Source organism: Monodelphis domestica, chromosome 4 (genome assembly GCF_027887165.1).
Source record: "Monodelphis domestica isolate mMonDom1 chromosome 4, mMonDom1.pri, whole genome shotgun sequence".
Taxonomy (NCBI): Eukaryota; Metazoa; Chordata; class Mammalia; order Didelphimorphia; family Didelphidae; genus Monodelphis; species Monodelphis domestica.
The window spans coordinates 258,753,079-258,773,242 of NC_077230.1; the positions used below are offsets into that span (position 1 = coordinate 258,753,079).

Consider the following 20,164-nt stretch of genomic DNA (forward strand, 5'->3'; position numbering starts at 1 on the left):
TTGATCTGTCACCTATGATTCTTCTATTTATTTCTCACTTCCTGTTTATCTCCTCTGAATATCCTCCCAATAAGCTACCTTCCTAGTTTAGGTCCCAATTATTTTGTTGTAGTACCCTTGAACATGACTCCATGCTTTTACGGTTCCTCTATTTAATATATCCTACATAATTGCTAAGTTCGCTTTCCTAAAATAATTTTATTTTCAGCTCAGTGGAAAAATAGGGTGGAAAAATGAACTTTGGAGTTAATTCAGAGTTTGATTCATACCTTAGATATTTACAAATTGTATGAATATAGGCACTTAAAATCTCAGAGTTACAGACTTCCTCATAGGTAAAATAGGGGTATTATAATTTAACCACCTACCTCATAGATCTATTTAAGTAATATTAAAAAAAAACACTTTGCCAGCCTTAAAGCTTATTGAAATCTGAATTGTTCTCTTCACCAGAATTTTCAATGACTTCTTTTTATGTGGAAGATCCCTCATGGTGACATTCAAGGACCTGCAACTGTACTATCTTTTATATTCAATTTGATTCACTCAATTCAACAAGCACTTATTGAGAGCCCACTATACACACAACACCAGTGCTCTATTTAACCTATTAATGTTTTATAAATGGTACCTACACTAGTTAAACTATTTGCTTTCAGACGTGTTCCATAATCAGTTGTGTCTTTCAACCCATGTTCTTACTCCAATGCCTTTAGCCTTATTTTGAATTTTTGCCCACCTAATTCCTAGTCTTTTAAAATATTTTAATGTTAACTTCAACTAGAAACCTTCCCAATTACACTCACTTTATAGTAATTTATCCTTATTTAAACGGTCCAAAGCACTGAACCTCATTTTTTGGATATTAAATTTGGTAACTATAATTGATTTCTATTTTGGTATTTAGTCTTTAGAACATATTCCAAATACTTCAAGAATTGATGCATATCTTCCTTTTTTGTATTGCCCATAAAAATGGATTCTTAGTAATTATGAAGTATGTTGTCATCAGATACACACTTATGAGAAAGTTAGACCAGTCTATTTCATAATGTCAATTCTTACCAAATAATCTATATGCTTTAAATTTATCACAACATAAGCAATAATGAATTAGTGTTATTTTTTAGCAATCAGGGCTTTGTGGATCTCATAACTGCTTCTTTTCATCTTCATTTAAGGTGGTTCTTTATTCCTCTGAGCAAATGCATAAGGCAAATCATTAAAAAGATCACTTATGGATATTAGTATTAATAGTTTTAGAGTGAAATTGTCCATTTTGGGGCAAAATATTTCTACTGCACAAAATTTAACTAAAAATTAAATACTAATTTCTCAAGAACCAAATGAAAACTTTGCTATTGAGAAATATTGGTGTTTATTTTTCAAGGATTGGTATTATTTTTTTCTCAAAAAAGTAAGAGTTCTTTAATTTTTTTATCCTTCAATCTTTAGTGAAAGTGTCTTACTTCTAATATGGAAGGAATCAGCAAGTTCATCTTAACAACTGCATCAATTGATATGTTTTTTAATCAATCATCAGTAAATGAATAAACACTTATGAAGGGCTTACTATGTACCAGGCATTGTGGTAAATGATGGAGATACAAAAATAGGCAAGAGAGTTTCTGTACTTATAGTCTAGTGAAGGAGATTACATGCAAAGAAATATACACAAATGAAATACAGGATAAATAGGAGATAATTAACAGAGTGATGGCACTATAATTAAGTCAGATTGGTAAAGGTTTTCTGTAAAAATCAAATTTTAGTTAGGACTTAAAGGAAGCCAGGGAAAGCATTAATCAGAGGCGAAGGAGAGCAATCAGGCAAAGAAGTAAAGAAATAGAGTGTCTTGTTTGTGAAACTGCATTACTGGAAGCGTATGTGGTTTGGAGTAAGGTGGAAAATGCCTAGAAAGTTAGGAGATGAGACTATAAAAGGCTTTGAATACAAGAACATTTTATATTTGTTCCTGGAAGTTACTGAATAGGGAAGTGACAGAATAGGAACTGTACTTAAGGAAAAATCACTTTCGTGAATGAATGAAAAACAGAATGGAGTGGGTAGAGACTTGAGGTTTGCAGACCTTCCAATAGGCAATAATCCTAGCATGAGATGATGAAGGACTACACCAGAATGGTGGCAGTGTCAGAGAAGAGAAGCAGGAGAGATGATGAAAAAGGTGAAATTGACAGACCTTATTAACAGTTTGGATTTGAGGGGTAAGAGATAGTAGCAAATCCAGAATAACTGCAAGGTTGCAAGCTGGAGGGACTCAGAAGATGGTATTGCCCTCTACAGCAATAAAGGAGGCAGGAAGGGAAAAGAGTTCAGGGGGAAAGATATATTATGTTTTGGACTTCATTGAGTTTAAGATGTTTACTGAAATCTAGTTCAGTGGTAATAATGGCACACTTATAACTTAAGCTGCAATAATAAAGAAATAAACTAACAGAAGAAAATACACATTTTTAAAGTTTTTCTCACAAATTTTCTCCTATACTATCAATCATTACATCTATGTGAAAGACATAAGAATAACATATAGTTTTAAGCCCCTAAATTCCACTTACATCAACTATCTTTTAATCACTCACATTGGATGTCCCACAGACATTCAGGTTCCCAAACTTAGTTCCATCTTTTATTTCTTTCATCTCATCTCTCTCTCTCTCACACTCTCTCTCTCTCTCTCTCTCTCTCTCTCTCTCTCTCTCTCTCTCTCTCTCTCTCTCTATGTCTTTGTCTCAGTATCTCTCTGTGTCTATCTATTTTCTATCTCTCTCTCTCTTTCTGTCTGTCTCCAAATCACATATGGGACAAAGAAAAGAAGGTTTAACCATCATAACATCTAATATGTTCCCTTTTTTCTTCTGACAGTGGACCCATTGTGATGAAGATTTTCATGATAGTCATATCTGGACTATTCTAATAAACCACTAGCTTTTTTGACTCAAGTTTTTCCTCATTTCAATCTATTCTCTCCCTCAACTGTCAAATTGATTCTATTTAAATGAAGTTATGGCCATATCACCTCTTCTCTCTGCCCCTGTCCAATAAATTCAAATGACTGTATTACATCCAGGATCAAATAGATTATGTTTGGCTTTCAAAGCCATTAGTTTCCTCCAAGTATTCTGTGATCCTTTGATACTGGCCTCCTTGATGTTCCTCCCACATGACACTCCATCTCCTTACAATGACAGATCATTTTCCACTAGGACCATCCATCCCAAGGAGGCAGGAAAGAGCCTTGAAATAGCAAAAAGGAATGAAAAAGAGTGGTTAGGCAGGAAGAGAATCAGGAGACAACGATATCAAAAAAGCCAATGGAGGTGAGTGGCTCAAAGAAAGATGAAAGTGAACACCTCCTTAGCATTAACAGCTAACATACAACAGGTAATACTCAGAGTAGCCTAAAGGGGTTATAATTTCAGGGAAATGGTAGGGTCAAAACACAGATTGCAAAGGATTTGAAAGTGACTCAGAGCTGATGTAATAGAAGAACAGGTATGCATGATTTTATAGATGATATGTGTAGTGTACAAAGCATTTTCTTTTTTTCAAATTTAAACATTATTGATTTGATCAATTTCAAACATTATCCATTGAATAAAAATGTCATTTTCTTTTCCTCCCTCTCCTCCCGCCACCCTTCCTATAGCTGACGATAGCCGATGCACAATTCCACTGGGTATCATATGGGTACTGGTTCCGAACCCATTTCCACATTGTTGGTATTTGCACTAGGATGTTCATGTAGAGTCTCCATTCCCAATCATATCCCCTTGGCCCCTGTAGTCAAGCAGTTGCCTTTCTTTGATGTTTTTGTTCCTACAGTTTGTTCTCTGTTTGTAGATAGTGTTTTTTTTTTCTCATAGATCCCTGCAGGTTGTTCAGGGGCATTGCATTGACACTAATGGAGAAGTCCATTTTGTTGGATTGTACCACAATGTATCAGTCTCTGTGTACAATGTTTTCCTGGTTCTGTTCCTTTTGCTCTGCATCACTTCCTAGAGGTTGTTCCAGTCTCCATGGAATTCCTCCACTTTATTATTCCTTTGAGCACAATAATATTCCATCACCAACATATACCACAATTTGTTCATCCATTCCCCAATTGAAGGGCACCCTCTCATTTTCCAGTTTTTCTTGCCACCACAAAGAGCCCAGCTATGAATATTCTTGTACAAATCTTTATCCTTATTATCTCTTTGGGATCACCCAGCAGTGCCATGGCTGGATCAAAGGGCAGACAGTCTTTTATTGCCCTTTGGGCAAGTTCCAAATTGCCCTCCAGAATGGTTGGATCAATTCACAATCCTACCAGCAATGAATTAATATCCCTACTTTGCCAAATCCCCTCCAACATTCACTACTTTCCTTTGCTGTCGTGTTAGCCAATCTGCTAGGTGTGAGGTGGTACCTCAGATTTGTTTTGATTTGCATTTCTCTGATTATCAGAGATTTGGAACACTTTTTCATGTTCTTATTAATAGTTTTGATTTCTTTGGCTGAGAACTGCCTATCCATGTCCCTTGCCCATTAATCAATTGGAAAAAGGCTTGATTTTTTGTACAATTAATTTAGCACTTTGTAAATTTGAGTAATTAAACCTTTGTCAGAGTTTTTTGTTATGAAGGTTATTTCCCAATTTGTTGCTTCCCTTCTAATTTTAGTTACATTGGTTTTGTTTGTACAAAAACTTTTTAATTTGATGTAGTCAAAATTATGTATTTTATATTTTGTGGCTCTATCTAAGCCTTGCTTGGTTTTAAAATCTTTCCCTTCCCAAATGTCTGACATGTATACTATTCTGTGTTCACCTAATTTACTTATAGTTTCAATCTTTATGTTCAAGTTGTTCACCCATTCTGAGTATATCTTGGTGTAGGGTGAGTGGTGTTGATCCATACCTAATTTCTCCCACACTGTCTTCCAGTTTTCCTAGCAGTTTTCATTAAATAGTGGATTTTTGTCCCAAAAGCTGAGACCTTTGGGTTTGTCATAGACTGTCTTGCTGAGGTCACTTACCCCAAGTCTATTGCACTGATCCTCCTTTCTGTCTTTTAGCCAGTACCAAATTGTTTTGATGACCACTGCTTTATAATATAGTTTGAAATCTGGGACTTCAAGGCCACATTCCATTGTATTTTTTTTTCATTATTTCCCTGGATGTCCTTGATCTTTTGTTCTTCCAAATGAACTTTGTTATGGTTTTTTTCTAGTTCAGTAAAAAGTTTTTTGGAAGTTCAACGGGTATGGCACTAAATAGGTAGATAAGTTTGGGTAGTATGGTCATTTTTATTATATTGGCTCATCCTACCCATGAGCAGTTAATGTTTTTCCAATTGCTCAAATCTAGTTTTAGTTGTGTGGAAAGTGTTTTGTAGTTGTGTTCATATAGTTCCTGTGTTTGTCTCGGCAGATAGATTAACAAGTATTTTATATTGTCTAAGGTGATTTTAAATGGAATTTCTCTTTCTAATTCCTGCTGCTGAGATGTGTTAGAGATATATAGAAATGCTGATGACTTATTTGGGTTTATTTTGTATCCTGCAACTTTGCTAAATTTGTTGATTATTTCCTCTAGCTTATGAGCTGATTCTCTAGGATTTAAGTAGACCATCATGTCATCCACAAGGAGTGATAACTTGGTCTCCTCATTGCCAATTTTAATACCTGCAATTTCTTTTTCTTCTCTAATAGCTGCAGCTAGTGTTACTAGTACAATGTCAAATAATAAAGGTGATAAGGGGCATCCTTGTTTCACTCCTGATCTTATTGGGAATGCATCTTGTTTATCCCCATTGCAGATGATGTTCACTGATGGTTTTAGATAGATACTTTTTACTATTTTTAGGAAAGATTCTTCTATTCCTATACTTACTTTCTAGTGTTTTCAATAGAAATAGGTGTTGCATTTTGCCACAGGCCTTTTCTGCTTCTATTGAGATAATCAAGTCATTTTTGTTGGTTTGCTTGTTTATATGGTCAATTATGTGGATGGTTTTCCTGATATTGAACCATCCTTACATCCCTGATATAAATCTCACCTGATCAAAGTGAATAACCCTTGTGGTGACTTGCTGGAGTCTTTTTGATAGTATCCTATTTAAGATTTTTGCATTGATGTGTATTAAGGAGATTGGTCTGTAGTTTTCTTTCTCCATTTTTGGCCTGCCTGGCTTTGGGATCAGTACCATATTTGTATCATAAAATGAATTTGGTAGAACTCCCTCTTTGCTTATAATGTCAAATAGTTTGTATAGTATTGGGATTAGCTGTTCTTTGAATGTTTTATAGAATTCACTTGTGAATCTGTCAGGCCCTGGGGATTTTTTTCTTCGGGAGTTCTTTGATGGCTTGTTCAATTTCTTTTTCTGATATGGGATTGTTTAAGAATTCTATTTCTTCTTTTGTTAATCTAGGCAATTTATATTTTTGTAAATATTCATCCATATCACCTAGATTGGTATATTTATTGCCATACAATTGGGCAAAATAGTTTTTAATGATTGCCTTAATTTCCTCTTCATTGGAGGTGAGTTCTCCCTTTCCATCCCTAAAACTGTTAATTTGATTTTCTTCTTTCCGCTTTTTTATTACATTGACCAGTATTTTGTCTATTTTGTTTGTTTTTTTCAAAATACCAGCTTCTAGTCTTATTTATTAGTTCAATAGTTCTATCACTTTCAATTTTATTAATTTCTCCCTTAATTTTTAGGATCTCTAATTTGGATTTCTTCTGGGTATTTTTAATTTGCTCTCTTTCAAGTTTTTTGATTTGCATGTCCAATTCATTGATCTCTGCCTTCCCTAATTTGTTAATATATGAACTCAAGGGTATAAATTTTCCCCTGAGTACTGCTTTGGATGCATCCCATTGAGTTTGAAAGGATGTCTCATCATTGTCATTTTCTTCAATGAAATTATTAATTGTTGCTATGATTTTTTCTCTGACTAGTTGATTTTGGACAATCATATTATTTAATTTCCAATTTTTTTATTTAGCTCTCCATGTATACTTAGTGATCATTATTTGTATTGCATCATGATCTGAAAAGGTTGCATTTATTATTTCTGCTTTTCTACAGTTGTATGCCATGTGTTTATGACCTGGTATATGGTCAATCTTTGTGAATGTGCCATGTGCTGCTAAAAGAAGGTGTATTCCTTCCTGTCCCTATTTATTTTTCTCCATATATCTACTAAATCTAATTTTTCTAAGATTTCATTCACCTCTTTTACCTCTTTCTTATTTATTTTTTGATTTGATTTATCTAAATTTGATAGTGGTAGGTTCAGGTCTCCCACTAGTATGGTTTTACTGTCTATTTCCTCCTTCAATTCTCCTAGTTTCTCCATTAGAAATTTTGGGTGCTATACCATTTGTTGCATACATGTAGATTAGTGATATTTCCTCATTATCTATACTCCCTTTTATCAGAATGTATTTAACTTCCCTATCCCTTTTAATTAGGTCTATTTTTACTTTTCCTTTGTCAGATATCATTATTGCAACTCCTGCCTTCTTTCTGTTAGTTGAGGCCCAATAGGTCTTGCTCTAATAATTTTCTTGAAGACAGAGAAAGCTAGGTTTCAGTCCTGTTTTAAAACAGATCCTAGCTTTATTAGCTTGAAAGTTCTTTTTTTTAAACAGTTATGTTATGTCTTAGAATCAATACTATGTATTGGATCTAAGGCAGAAGAGTGGTAAGGGCTAGGCAATGGGGGTTAAGTGACTTGTCCAGAGTCACACAGCTAGGAAGTGTCTGAGAACCAATTTGAACCTAGGTCCTCCTGTCTCTAGGCCTGGCTCTCAATCCACTGAGCTACCCAACTGCTCCCTCCTTGACAAGTCTTTTAATATGTATATGTCTCAGTTTACTCTTTTGAAAAATGAGGTTAATAAAAGCCACTATTGCTGATTAAAAATAAGATATGTATAAGAATTTTATATAACTTAAGGAATCATTGAAGTTATGTATTAATATTATTTCTGATAATTTTCCCAAAAAAGAATAAAGAGAATGCTAGCTTACTGGGATAAACAGTTCAAGTAAGCTTTATTTCAATAGTACTAGAACTAATGAACATAAATATAGGCCAAAGAGAAAGAATCAATATAGAGAAAGTATGTGAAAATAAGGGCAAACAAAAGAAAAATAAATGTGTCATGTTAAGAGATGAGAGGAGATGAAAATCAGTACATCAATTGGTGGAAGAGGGGAAGAATTTGTGTTTACAAAAAAGGGACACCTCATTAGAAATATAGGAAGAAAAAATGTATAAATGGATAAAAGTGCTTTGAAGCTAGAGAGAAAGAGAAAAGGAATTTGTGTCATAATAAAATTGTTACTGTTTTTTGCACTATGAATGATAGCAGGAAAGGAAGTACAGATAAAGAGTAGTTTAAGTTGCATTGAACAAGCAGAAGTAATGGGCTTAATGTACAGGGATGGGTGGAGAGTTGAGTGAGTATAGTGACAATGAAAATTAGAATTAAGATGATCGATAGATGATAGATTTAGAATAGAAAACTGGAACGGGAAAGGAAGAAATAAGCACTTAATAGATGATATTTACAGGAGCTAGCTAGGTGGCTCAGTGATTAGAATGCTGGGGCTGAAATCAGAAAGACTCAAGTTTAAATCTGGTCTTCAACACTTATGAGCTATCTGGGCAAGTTACTTGATCTCTGTTTGCTTTAATTCACTGGAGAAGGTAATGGCAAATTCCAGCATCTTTGCCAAGAAAAAATAATGGATAGTGTGGCCCATAGGGTCACAAAGAATTGGACACAACTGAAAAACAAGTGTGCTATTCACTGTTCTAAAACCTCTATAAATATAAACTCATATAATCTTTATAACAGTCCTAGGAGAGAGGTGCCATTATTATCCCCATTTTACATGTGAGGAAACTGCGGCAGATGGAGGTTAATTGACTTGTCCAGATTCACACAGCTAGTATCTGAAGCTGGATTTAAACTCATGTCTTCATAAAGTCAGGTATGTTGCATCCATTGTGGCACCCTAAAAATCATATGTACCTACTTTATCATTTTCAAATGAGGGAAAGAGAGGCTATAGAAATGAAGTTACTTGTCCAAGGTCACACAGGGAAAAGATGAGCCTGAACCAGAATTCAAAACAAGATCTTCTGACTCTAGATATATCATATCTAATCCTTTCTGTCAGTTTGTAACAGAGGGGGAAATATATCTGGCAAATTATTAAACATTAAACACTAATGCTAAGCTGAATTGGATTAATTGCTTTATTGTTTAAGTAATTTTTGTTTTAAGATACTTTATTTAATAAATCAACTCAGTATTGCATTTATACTCATGGCTCTGCACTATATATAATTTGTAATTAAGAAAATGAATCTGTTTGATGCTTCCATTTTCATTTTATATAAATGATTGTTGATGCTATTGATGGGGGTTCAAGAAAAACAAGGTAAAATTAAATTTAAAAAATTAAAATATATTAAATATATAGGCTTACTAATTAATATAAAGTTTCAAGTGCCATAGGCAAACCAAATACTAGAAGTTAATGAAGACTATTTAACAATCCCACTAGGAATAAGTAAGGGCATAGAAATCTACTTTAGTGACACAACTCACCTTCATTAAAATCGTTGGATGCCTCCTCATAGCATTGAGATGACTGAATTATATATGTTATGCCGCCAGGGGAAAATTCTATTCAGACCTATCATTCTGAAAAGTATAGACATACATGTCTGTTGTGAAAGGATCAACTGAAAGAAGTTATCAAAGGCATAATTAAAAACAAAAACAAGGAAAACAAAACTTCATTCCTTTTGGTGGCAACATCTAGGTAACATCTAAATATGGATGCCATCTACTAAGATAATGGAGTTGCTGGGTGATGAAATGGATAGAGATCCAAGCCTGGAGTCAAGAACATATGTGTTCAAATCTATCCTGAGACACATACCAGCTGTGTCACCCTAGACTAGTCATTTCACCACTGCTTGACTCAGTTTTCTCATCTGAAAAATGTGGATAATAATAGCACCTACTTCCCAGGGTTGTTGTGAGGATCAAATTAGATAAAAAATGTAAAGCATTTAGCATAGTGCTTAGTATTTTATATGATACATTAGCACTATATAAGTGTCATTTATTATTATATAGAGTTGTTATCTATATGGGTGAGGGAGGGAGTACCTAAATTGGTAAAATCACAAAACTTACTGAAGCATTAAACGATTGTCCTCAAAATGCAATAGTAGTAAAACAACAAAACAAAACAAAATAAAAACCTTACCAAGAAAGGTATTATGTATTTTGGCAGACTGAAATCATAGTCTAAGTGATTTCAGATTGCTAAAAAAACAATATTGCACCTTTTCTAATGACGAAGAGAGGCCTTGTGGTGTAGTGGCTATGAGGTTAGCTTTTTAATGAAAAAGGGCTGAGTTCAATCCTTTCTTCTGACATGTACTAGTTGTATGAATATGGAATCAAGCCATTTAGCTTGTTTGTGTCTTTAGGCAACTATAAAATGATCAATTAAACAGTAATTACTCATCTTCACTAATAGATGGGATTTCCATTCTAAGAATTCCTGTCATCACCAAAAGAATGTTGCACTTTTGGGGAAAAAAACACAATAATAACTGCAACAAAAAAAGTCTTATTTGGCATAAAGTCAATTTTATCATTATTCTTTGTAGCTTGTACCAATAATCAAATGTAAACACACACAATATAATAAAGGCTTACCATGCATTGACTAAAACTGTACCCACATTCATTTCAATTTAGCTTTGCTTGGATTATCGAAGAATAGATAGGAGTTAGTAACTAATGCCCAAGGTTTAATAAGAGAAAATCCACTAAGGGCATTCATGATGAGTAACTGAATCTAGAAGTTCAACTTACTGCAACATAACTTTGCCATTGACTTCTGGGAAGCAGAAGCAGCAGTTAAGAGAATCAATGCTGTGCAATATTCATAGGTGGGATGATTCAATTGGAAGAAAAACACTAATACCAACATCCCTGCGGGCTAAATCCAATACTAAAAATTTTACATCTTAATTATTGTTAGCTTTTTTAAACTTGGTATGTATTACTTTTCATTTATTTTGCTCTCTAGGGTATTTCCCAGAAAGCCCACAGGGAAGACAGCAAAATAAAAATATTTTGTATTTTTGTGGGTTTTTTTAAAATTATATAGTAAGAATCCATAAGACCTATGTTGGTTCATGTGTCTCATAATCCAAAGAAGCTTCTATTCCCCAACCAATCTGGCAAACCTATTATTTTTTTAAAATATTAAAAAATTCCAAACCAGCCATTCTGAAATTCATTTATTTAGATTCCTTCGAGTTTCTAGGGGAAAAATAAAACAACTGCTGTAAGTGTGCTAAATAATGTATACATGTTATATACTCATTGTGGAAGGACTACTAGATTGTTTTAGCAATATTTACCAGCATAAAGAGTAGTCACATCTGAATATCATCTTCATATCGCATTAACAGAGGAAAAGAGTGGTTACTTATTTTCATCTCTCAGCTAACTAAAAATATACTTTTTCTCATATTTAACAGTAAAAATCTGAGGAAATATCATCTGTGAGAATATTGGAATAGCCTACAAAACAGTGGGTTATCTCATCATCTTTGTCACTGGTTTAAATTGTTTTTCTTTTTAAAAAAATGCGTTGTCTCAGTATTATTTCCAATTATCCATCAAAAGCCTCAGTGATTTTTTCTGTGGAGGCAATTCTAGACATATTAACAGAAAACAGTTAATCTATTCACCTAATAAGCTGGTTCTGGATATTTAATAAGGTGTTTTGGTACAACAAAAGAGCAGAAGGAATGTAACTTTTGACTTTTCTCCTTGAACAAGAGGATTTCCTCTCTACCATGATTCAATACATTTATTTTCCAAAATATAATACCTCATAGTTTTTTTTAAGAAAAAAAGTTAAGAAAAACTGAGGCTAAAGATTTTCTTGGTCATTCAGAATGTTCGTTTAATGCTATTAAAGCATTGATTCTATTCTGTGCCAAGTTCATTTCCTGCTGTACATGGAAGCTTATTGTTAATTCTCCTACAGTGTTAGTTTATTCGCATTCCTAACTGACCCATAGAGATTGGTGCATACTACTTGAGATTACCATTCATATCCCCTTTGAAAAACTTATTAAAATATGTTTTTTTCCAGAGCAACGTATGCTTTATTTTTATTATTTCCATCTAACTTTGTGATAATGTAGAAGTTAGTACTTACCTACATGACTTTACATAAATTATAGTTTCCATTTCATTCATAACAACCAAACATTTTATCACTCTAATAAAGTGTTCCTTCAGCAATTATTGACAGAAGAAAATGATTGGTCCTTTACATATATGCAGTCAGATGTACATTAGATGATATTTGACTGAGGTATTGCCAAAGCTTGGTATCAACTTTGAAATGCCTTATTCTCTTTATCCATATTTTGCTTCTGAACTGAAATTTAGCTTAACATTTCTCCTGGTTGGCAAATTATTGTTGTTTATCCACTGAACAATATTTTAAAATTGTTCTTTTGTGATGTGCAGTAACTGATAACTTATAGCCACATTGTTTCTAGCAAAATGTTTCAATTAATTTCCACTGCTCTTCTAATCTTTGGACTTTCCATCATGGAAATTTAACATGGAAAGCTTATTCCAAGCAACTGTCTATATTCACAGTATCTCTTAGAATAACAGAATTGCAGATGTTTATGTATATAACTGATATAACTCCTGATACTAAGTTTGATACCAGAGGCTAAGGTCAAAAATGGACTATAATCTTACCTTACAGAATATTTATACTGTAAAATAGAACTGGAATGAGATTCAGGGAATTTGTTTTATAGTCTTGGCTCTGCCCTTAACTATGATTTTGGATGAGAAATTTCATCTCTTTGGAGCTCAATTCCTTCATCTATAAAATAAATAGGTTGGACTGGATCAGATTAAAGCTCTATCCCCAGGTATAATACTCAATGAGTTGCTGTAAATCAGTGCTATACTCTTGGATATTATTAGAAGTACAAATATGTAAACTATATATGTGTACTGATGTATACATGAATATATATATGTATATATATACATAGCTAGGAATATACATAGGTAAACATATATAATTTGAGGGTAGATAATATAAAAATCTGAATAATGAAGAGCAATGGGAATGGAAAGTATGTTATTCAAAAAATAAATGCAGATTTAGTTTTGATTAAATCAAAGGTTTCTTGGGAGATGAACTTTTAGGTACTTCCTATGTTTAAGTCAGCAGGAAATCACCTTTGTTATATTTTACAGTAATGAAATTCTGGTTAAATTAAACTGAGTGATTATAGAAAACAAAAGCTTATGCCTCTTGTCATTCATTCACTTGCTTCTTCTGTGTCTTTCATATTATCCTCATTTGAATTATTTGAAGTTGAAATGATTTTTTGTTTTATACGGTTTGAAATTATTCAACCCCCTAACAAACTAGTTATTACAATATTGTATTTGTCATAAATTAGAGACCAACAGTACATTTGAATGCCTTTCTATAAACTCTTTATGTAATTTAGTAACTTTCCTAGGAAGGTCTAATTGGAAATCTTGCATTATTCACTTAAAGCTTGGGAGGGGAAAGATAGATATAGAGTTCGGCAAATTTAAAAGGAAAGAAAAAAGTGAAATCTCCATGAACAAGTCAACATGTCACATTGATGACTACAGTGAATTGAAGGATTTTGGACAAATCTATGAATGTATGTAATAGTAAATTATTATTAAAAATATCATTACCATTGTTATTAGGAGCTCCATTATACTGTAATAATCTTTGAATTTTATAGTTACATAGTCAATATTATGCGCTGTACAACTGTGCCAAACACCTATCATATTATTCATATTTTCATTAATTTTGCTTATCGTTTGAATAGCACAGAAAAATTATGTCCCCAGCTACAATAAATAGCATAAATACCAAGTATGAAATTATATTAGGTGAGACTGGAGATATCTTTCTTGAACCGTCAGTGAAAAAGTCAAATGTTTTCTCCCATTAGTAGATTTTAAAAGTGTAAGAATTGAAGAGAATAGATTCCTAGTCCCTCTATAAAGGATTCACTAATGTAGATAAACTTTTTCATTCATGGCTGAGCAAAGATAAGTCTCAACTCCTCAGATGAAAGAAAACCTTTCTATCTAAACCTTTCTCCCACAAAACATTATTACCTCCAGAAAATTAACAAAATTCAAACTGGTTAATAAGGAGCTGCATGATTTATTCATAATTTGAAATGGATTGTAAGCATTTAATACAAAAGAGGTATACATTAGGTCTCTGTGAATGAGTTCAGACAAACATATTATAAATTATGACATGGAGCAAAACTTTATGTAATTTTTCTTTATAAAGTTTAAAAATAAGATGTAGAAATATATATGCCTTTAGCTGGCACAAGAGGAAAAGTGAATTACTATTAACTTTTGGTAACTCTTTCCATAGCAGAACATCCTTCTGAGTAATTTACCCCATTTGAGAAAGCCCAAATTCTTCAACCAAGTAAGCACCTGAGTAATGGTAAGATATTCATAACAATAAGGATTTTGGTAGAATCATTGAGTAAAACTCATTAACAAAAGCCACATTGACTCCTTTTTTTTTAAATGCATAAACAAGACATGATTTTCCATTCTACTTTTTTGTCTTTCTAAAAATGGTTTCAATCCTCTTTAAAAATTCTTGATTAGGAAATCACATGGAAAGACTGTCAACATACATTTCTTCAAGGTCCTATATAAAGATCATGCAATTTAAAACTATTTGGGATTTACTATAGGAATGAGCATATATATATTTGGGTTATAGGGTGAAAACTTTAAATGTTCCCTAAATCAAACAGAATGTTGGTATTATTTTTGGGGACTAAGTTATAGCACATTTCTATTTCAAGGCATTGAAGAAGAGAGAACCCTTATGTTATGACCAGATTGAAGTTTGAGAAGCAGAAGTTAGGAAGACTACTATAAATGAATTATAATACATAAAACTAAAGAACATGGAAACAAGGATTTGAGTATTAGCTAATGATTTCTGCTCTAATGGAATACTCCCTACTTTAGTTGCTACAACTATTAAGAAATATAAGAATTAAATTCATATAATTTCCATAACAAGTTTGCTAGATATAATCTGTTCCCACATCTCATTTTTGAATCTACCTCTACTTCAATGGCCAATTTCAATCCTTTTAGAAAGCAAATGGATGAACTAATGAAGTTATTATAAAATCCTTCTAATAGCCACTGAATCTCTGAAACACTGGCAAATTAGTTATAGTTCATTACTTTTGTTGACTTTATCAAATCATAACTCAAAACCAAAGAAACTCATCATATATATTGTGTTCACAAGACTGCATTTTGAAAATATAAAATCATGAAATTAGGAAAATAGATAGAAATGATTAGAATGGGATGAAAAGTGGAATGATTAGATTTTGTAAATTTTTAAAAAATCATACGGCTTAAGTGTTAAGGAGTTTTATGCATTTCATTATTTTTTAAAATGCACAAGCCTCTAATGTAGAGTTATTGATCACAGATGCTCAGAAAATAAACCTCTGCAGGGACTCTACTGCTTTGAGCTTCCGACCAGCCTCTTTCCTGTTATAAAGTGCTAAGAAGTTCATGCAACATATTAGAATGCTCATACAGAATAGAACAGAAAAAAAACCCAAAACAATAAAAGAGACATCAGAAAAATTTAAGCATGTATATTTCTATACATATAGTCTTAGAATTATGAATAAGAATCATAACTTTCTAAACTTGAGATGTTCAAATGAACGTTTTAAAGGTATACAATTATTGGGATAATCTGGCATATTTAATATTATGAGCGAAAAAAATAAGGGCCTTCTAAACTCTTGACAAGAATACATAAAGTAAAAGAGAAAAGAAAAAAAAAAGACATTTCAGAGGAGTAGAAGAAACCAAAAACTGTGTGCCATGTTGTAGAGAACAGTGACAAAATTCAGCAAAATCACTTCAGGATTAAAACTTGGCAAATATTTCAGTGGGACTGCCTTGGTTCATCCTCTATTGGACTACAGGAAGGTAACTGATGGCATTAAAATGGTTCATATCACCCAAGCTTGACTTTGACAAACCATTTCATATTTGCCTTTGTTTTATTTCTGTGGTCCAGGCACATTTTTTTTCACTTAAAAATATCTATCTTATAACCTATCTAGTAGAAACCAAAGGAACTATATATAGCGATTGAAGCAAAAACTCACAGTTACCTTTATTCATCCAGAGAGCTTTCTACCCTTTACTGACACCCTCTGGTTCTTGTCTCTAAGACAGTTTTCAGTTCAATCCAACACTTAAAAATTCACTCTGAGATGAATATAGTTTAGTGTTAAATGAAACATTCATGTTAATCAGACTTGTCATTTTTCTAAACACTTGCTACACAAGTAAAGAACTGACATGTGATTTCTTTTAAAAATTATTTTAAACTATGTAAATAACTAATTATATGTTCAAGTATGTTATCTGTTCCAAAAATGGTGTCTGACTAAGTGCTAGACCTTGGCTTCTGTTGGTAAATGGCCATATATTTCTTTGAGCTAATCTTAAATTCAAGAAACTGAGATTCTCAAAGACCTGTTCCATAGTGAGCCTCCAGCATCTATACCCTATGCATCCTGATATAATTGACAAATTCTGAAGTCTGGATTTGAGTTCATCCTGATTTTCATTGTTTGATTTCCTCTTACTATTGAGAGTTCTAACAGTGCATCTTCTCATCTATGGTCACACCCAAGTTAATAATCCTCTTTTCTCAAGTTCTATGGAACTGACCTCAGAGTCTTTAAATTGGGGGAGGGGGGATGGATCTGTGCAACTTTCCTACTTTTTGCTCCATAAACATCTCCATTAATATACATAAAATTTTGATATTTACAAGCTTTCTGCACAGAAACATGTCTTACATACATAATTTTAAAGATTTAATTTTCCTCCAGCTTTCTTCACTTATTTTTGATAGTTTTTTAACCCTTTGTTGTCTTTTACTCCAATCCTTCATATTTCTTCTAAGGCACTAGATATATAACAATGCCTTACAATAAACATTAAACTTAAATAGCCTTTATTTCTACTTACTTTGTCCCCTCTTAGTTTCCTTAACACTTAATTATTTCACCTTAAATTACACAAAAATCTTCCAACTTTAGGTAAAATGCATAAGTGTATCAGAATTCAGATGAAATTAGAGTCAGAGCATGTTAATCTCAATAGTAAAAAAGAAAAACATGCAAAGAAACATGAGTATGTTATTTGAAATTTACTCCAAACTCTTTGATAACACTTTAGGATAATGGTCTAATCATTGCTAATTCTTTTGATATTCAAGATAATAATATTAATCATGATTAATTCATTTAGTATTAACATGGATGTCAAAAGTACTTCTGTAGGAGTTCTGGCATAATTCAATGATAATTAATTACACCTACGCTGATTTTTAAATATCACCCAAATTTTAATTGTTTGATATGACTTCTGTTGCTAGGCCTTTGAAGAACATATAACTTTTTCACATTGCTTCCTTGCATTCTCCTTTTTAAAAAACCAACCAAAGAATGGAATTATATAAAGTAATTTAAAAACTCATTAATGCAAATGTATAAGGAAAGAATAGGACACAGAGATTCTGCAAGTTTGCTTTTAAGTAACTATACCATCTTCTTTTTATGTTTCTATTCAAGGGAAGAATCAAATAGAGAACAGTTTTGTTTTTGTTTTATCCCATTTAAGGGAAAAATCAATTGCTTGCTTGCTAAAGGGATAATTCTCAGTTCATTTTAAAGTATACTCAGAAGTAAAGTCAGTAGTCTAAACACTTTTAATTTAAAATACCCTTACCTGATTGGGCTTCTGCATATTTTTGACAAGCTGCCCTGAGCTTTAAGACAAAACCTTTCTATAATTCAAGCTATTGTTACCCTAGGTGTCCTGAACTTAGTAAAACTACTTGGAGCACATAACTAAGGTATTTCTTTAACAAGTTGCTACATTGCCAGGACCCTAAAGTCAGAGGTACTTGATTCCCACTAGACGGTTCTCAAGCATCAGTCAGACACTCAGCACCTGCAAACTGCTTCTTACTATCAGAATATTTATTTTCTGTTGTAGAGACTCCTCAGGATTTCCTAGCATGCCCTCTTCCCATTGCCTAGTTTAAAGAACTGTTTCTGGTTTCGGGAACATCAGGAAATACATAAATAGGTCACATTTTACTCTTACTTCAACTTTTCTGACGTAAAAATCTCAACAGAGAAAAAGACATGCAAAAATAACACCCTGATCTGAAACAAAAGCAACCCCCTGGCCCCAGTAGACCCCGTTTGCCTTCCCCCCACCCCAGCAATTTGGATATGCAGACACTCTGGTAGGGATTGCCTGGGCTCTGCTACCCAATATTGGTCAATGCCAGAGGATGCCCAAGAGCTACCCTAGCCTCCAGCCCCTAGTAAAAGAAATGCCAGTCACTCACCGATGATGTGACAGAATCTCAGTTCACGCAATGCTTGTCTCGGTGCTTCTTAGTCCCGGGCTCCCATCCTCTTGGCAGTCACCGACCGGCTCGAGTTCACATCTAACAGGCAAGCAGGCGGGCGAGCGGGCGGGCAAAGAAGCTGACAGGCAAGCAAGCAGGCAGGCAGGCAAGGCAAGGCAGCCCCTTACGGTTCTACTCAGCCTGTGAGGGATCAGAGAGCTGCGGAGTTTGGAGTCATCCAGAGGGAATCCTCTCGCTTCCACTGTCGCTCACTGAGCAAGGGACGCAGGTGAACGCATCCTCTCCGCCTAGAGCTTTAAATAGCACTTTTACTGCTGGTTTCTTGCAGTTTATGCTTCCTTCCACTCTGGATTTGATTATATTGGGAAATAGGTGAGGCACCTCCTCTGGTTGGTGTTTTTTTTTGTACAAAATTTTCTCATCCAATGTCGTCTCTCTTCCCCAGCGCTCTCGCTCTCTGACTGGCTGTGTCCTCCTCGCAAGCTGTGTGTGGATGAGCGTGTGTGTGTCTTTCTCTTCCTCTGGCTCTCCCTCCCTTCTTTCTCTCTCTGCCTCACAGAGCGCCTCACTGCCTTTTGGTGAAAAGGTTCATTTAGCATGTCCTCGGGCTTAAAGAACTGTTTGCCTCCAGAACGATTTGAGATGTTTCCTTCCTTGTCTCAATAGTCAATGGGTATTTTCCTGTCTTCCTAAGTAATAAGAACCCTCTCTCCCCGTCGCTTTTCTCTTATCATCCGTCTGTATTTAAAATTCATAGATTTACTTAGCAAATATTCTAGCTTCTGCTGGCTACCTGGAAGACCTCCTGTAAAGTATATACCTCTGCTGTCCCTTCCGTGCTGCTACTGCTCTCATCCGTTACTAGAGTTGTCTTGCTTATTCCTTCTAACCACTACTACAACAAACCACCACCACATCAGCACATACTCTCGCATGGAAATCTTTGCTTTTACAAGAGCAATTTTTGACTTTGATCCCCCCCCCCCATCTTCTTGTTTTCATTGATACAGCTCTTTGTTTCTATCCTTAGCTTTTACAGACTCTTGTACACTTAGATTTTTTTTTTATCCACCCCACCCCAAATTTTTTCTCCACATACTTTTTTATCCCAGAATCATGAAAATAGGAGATTTAGTCCCATATACAAAATTCTTTCTGAATTTTTATATCATAATGGCTGTAATTGGAAAAATAACACAGGTAGTAAATCCACAGAATGACAGGTTTAGTGCTATTGTTCTGACAATCCTCTCTATACTTCTCTCTGTCTTTGATTCATTCTCTGATTCCCTTGATTCATCTGATTTTAATTGAATAATGGTTAAATAAATTATATCTCTTTTTGTTATATTTTCCTACAATATGTGAAACAGTATAAGTACTTAACTGAAAAGTAATTTTATTTAATATTTCATATTTATATAATCATGTTCCTGACAATGTAAGAAACAGAACTCTCTGAAGTCAAACTCTGCATTTCCTTTTTTTGTCTATGAGTGAGTCTGCCTGCAGAACAGAGTACCAAT

The 20,164-nt window shown here is 33.8% G+C and overlaps 1 protein-coding gene across 1 annotated transcript in view; it reads right to left on the bottom strand.

Moving 5' to 3' along the window:
• The window catches only part of CNTN5 (contactin 5), a 1,793,707-nt gene extending 1,774,644 nt beyond the window's left edge, over positions 1-19,063 (bottom strand). Inside the window, exon 1 of the mRNA XM_007494948.3 lies at positions 18,615-19,063. The gene's annotated coding sequence lies outside the window, so the exon portion shown is untranslated. The remainder of the gene's footprint in view (positions 1-18,614) is intronic.
• Positions 19,064-20,164: the final 1,101 nt, after the last annotated feature.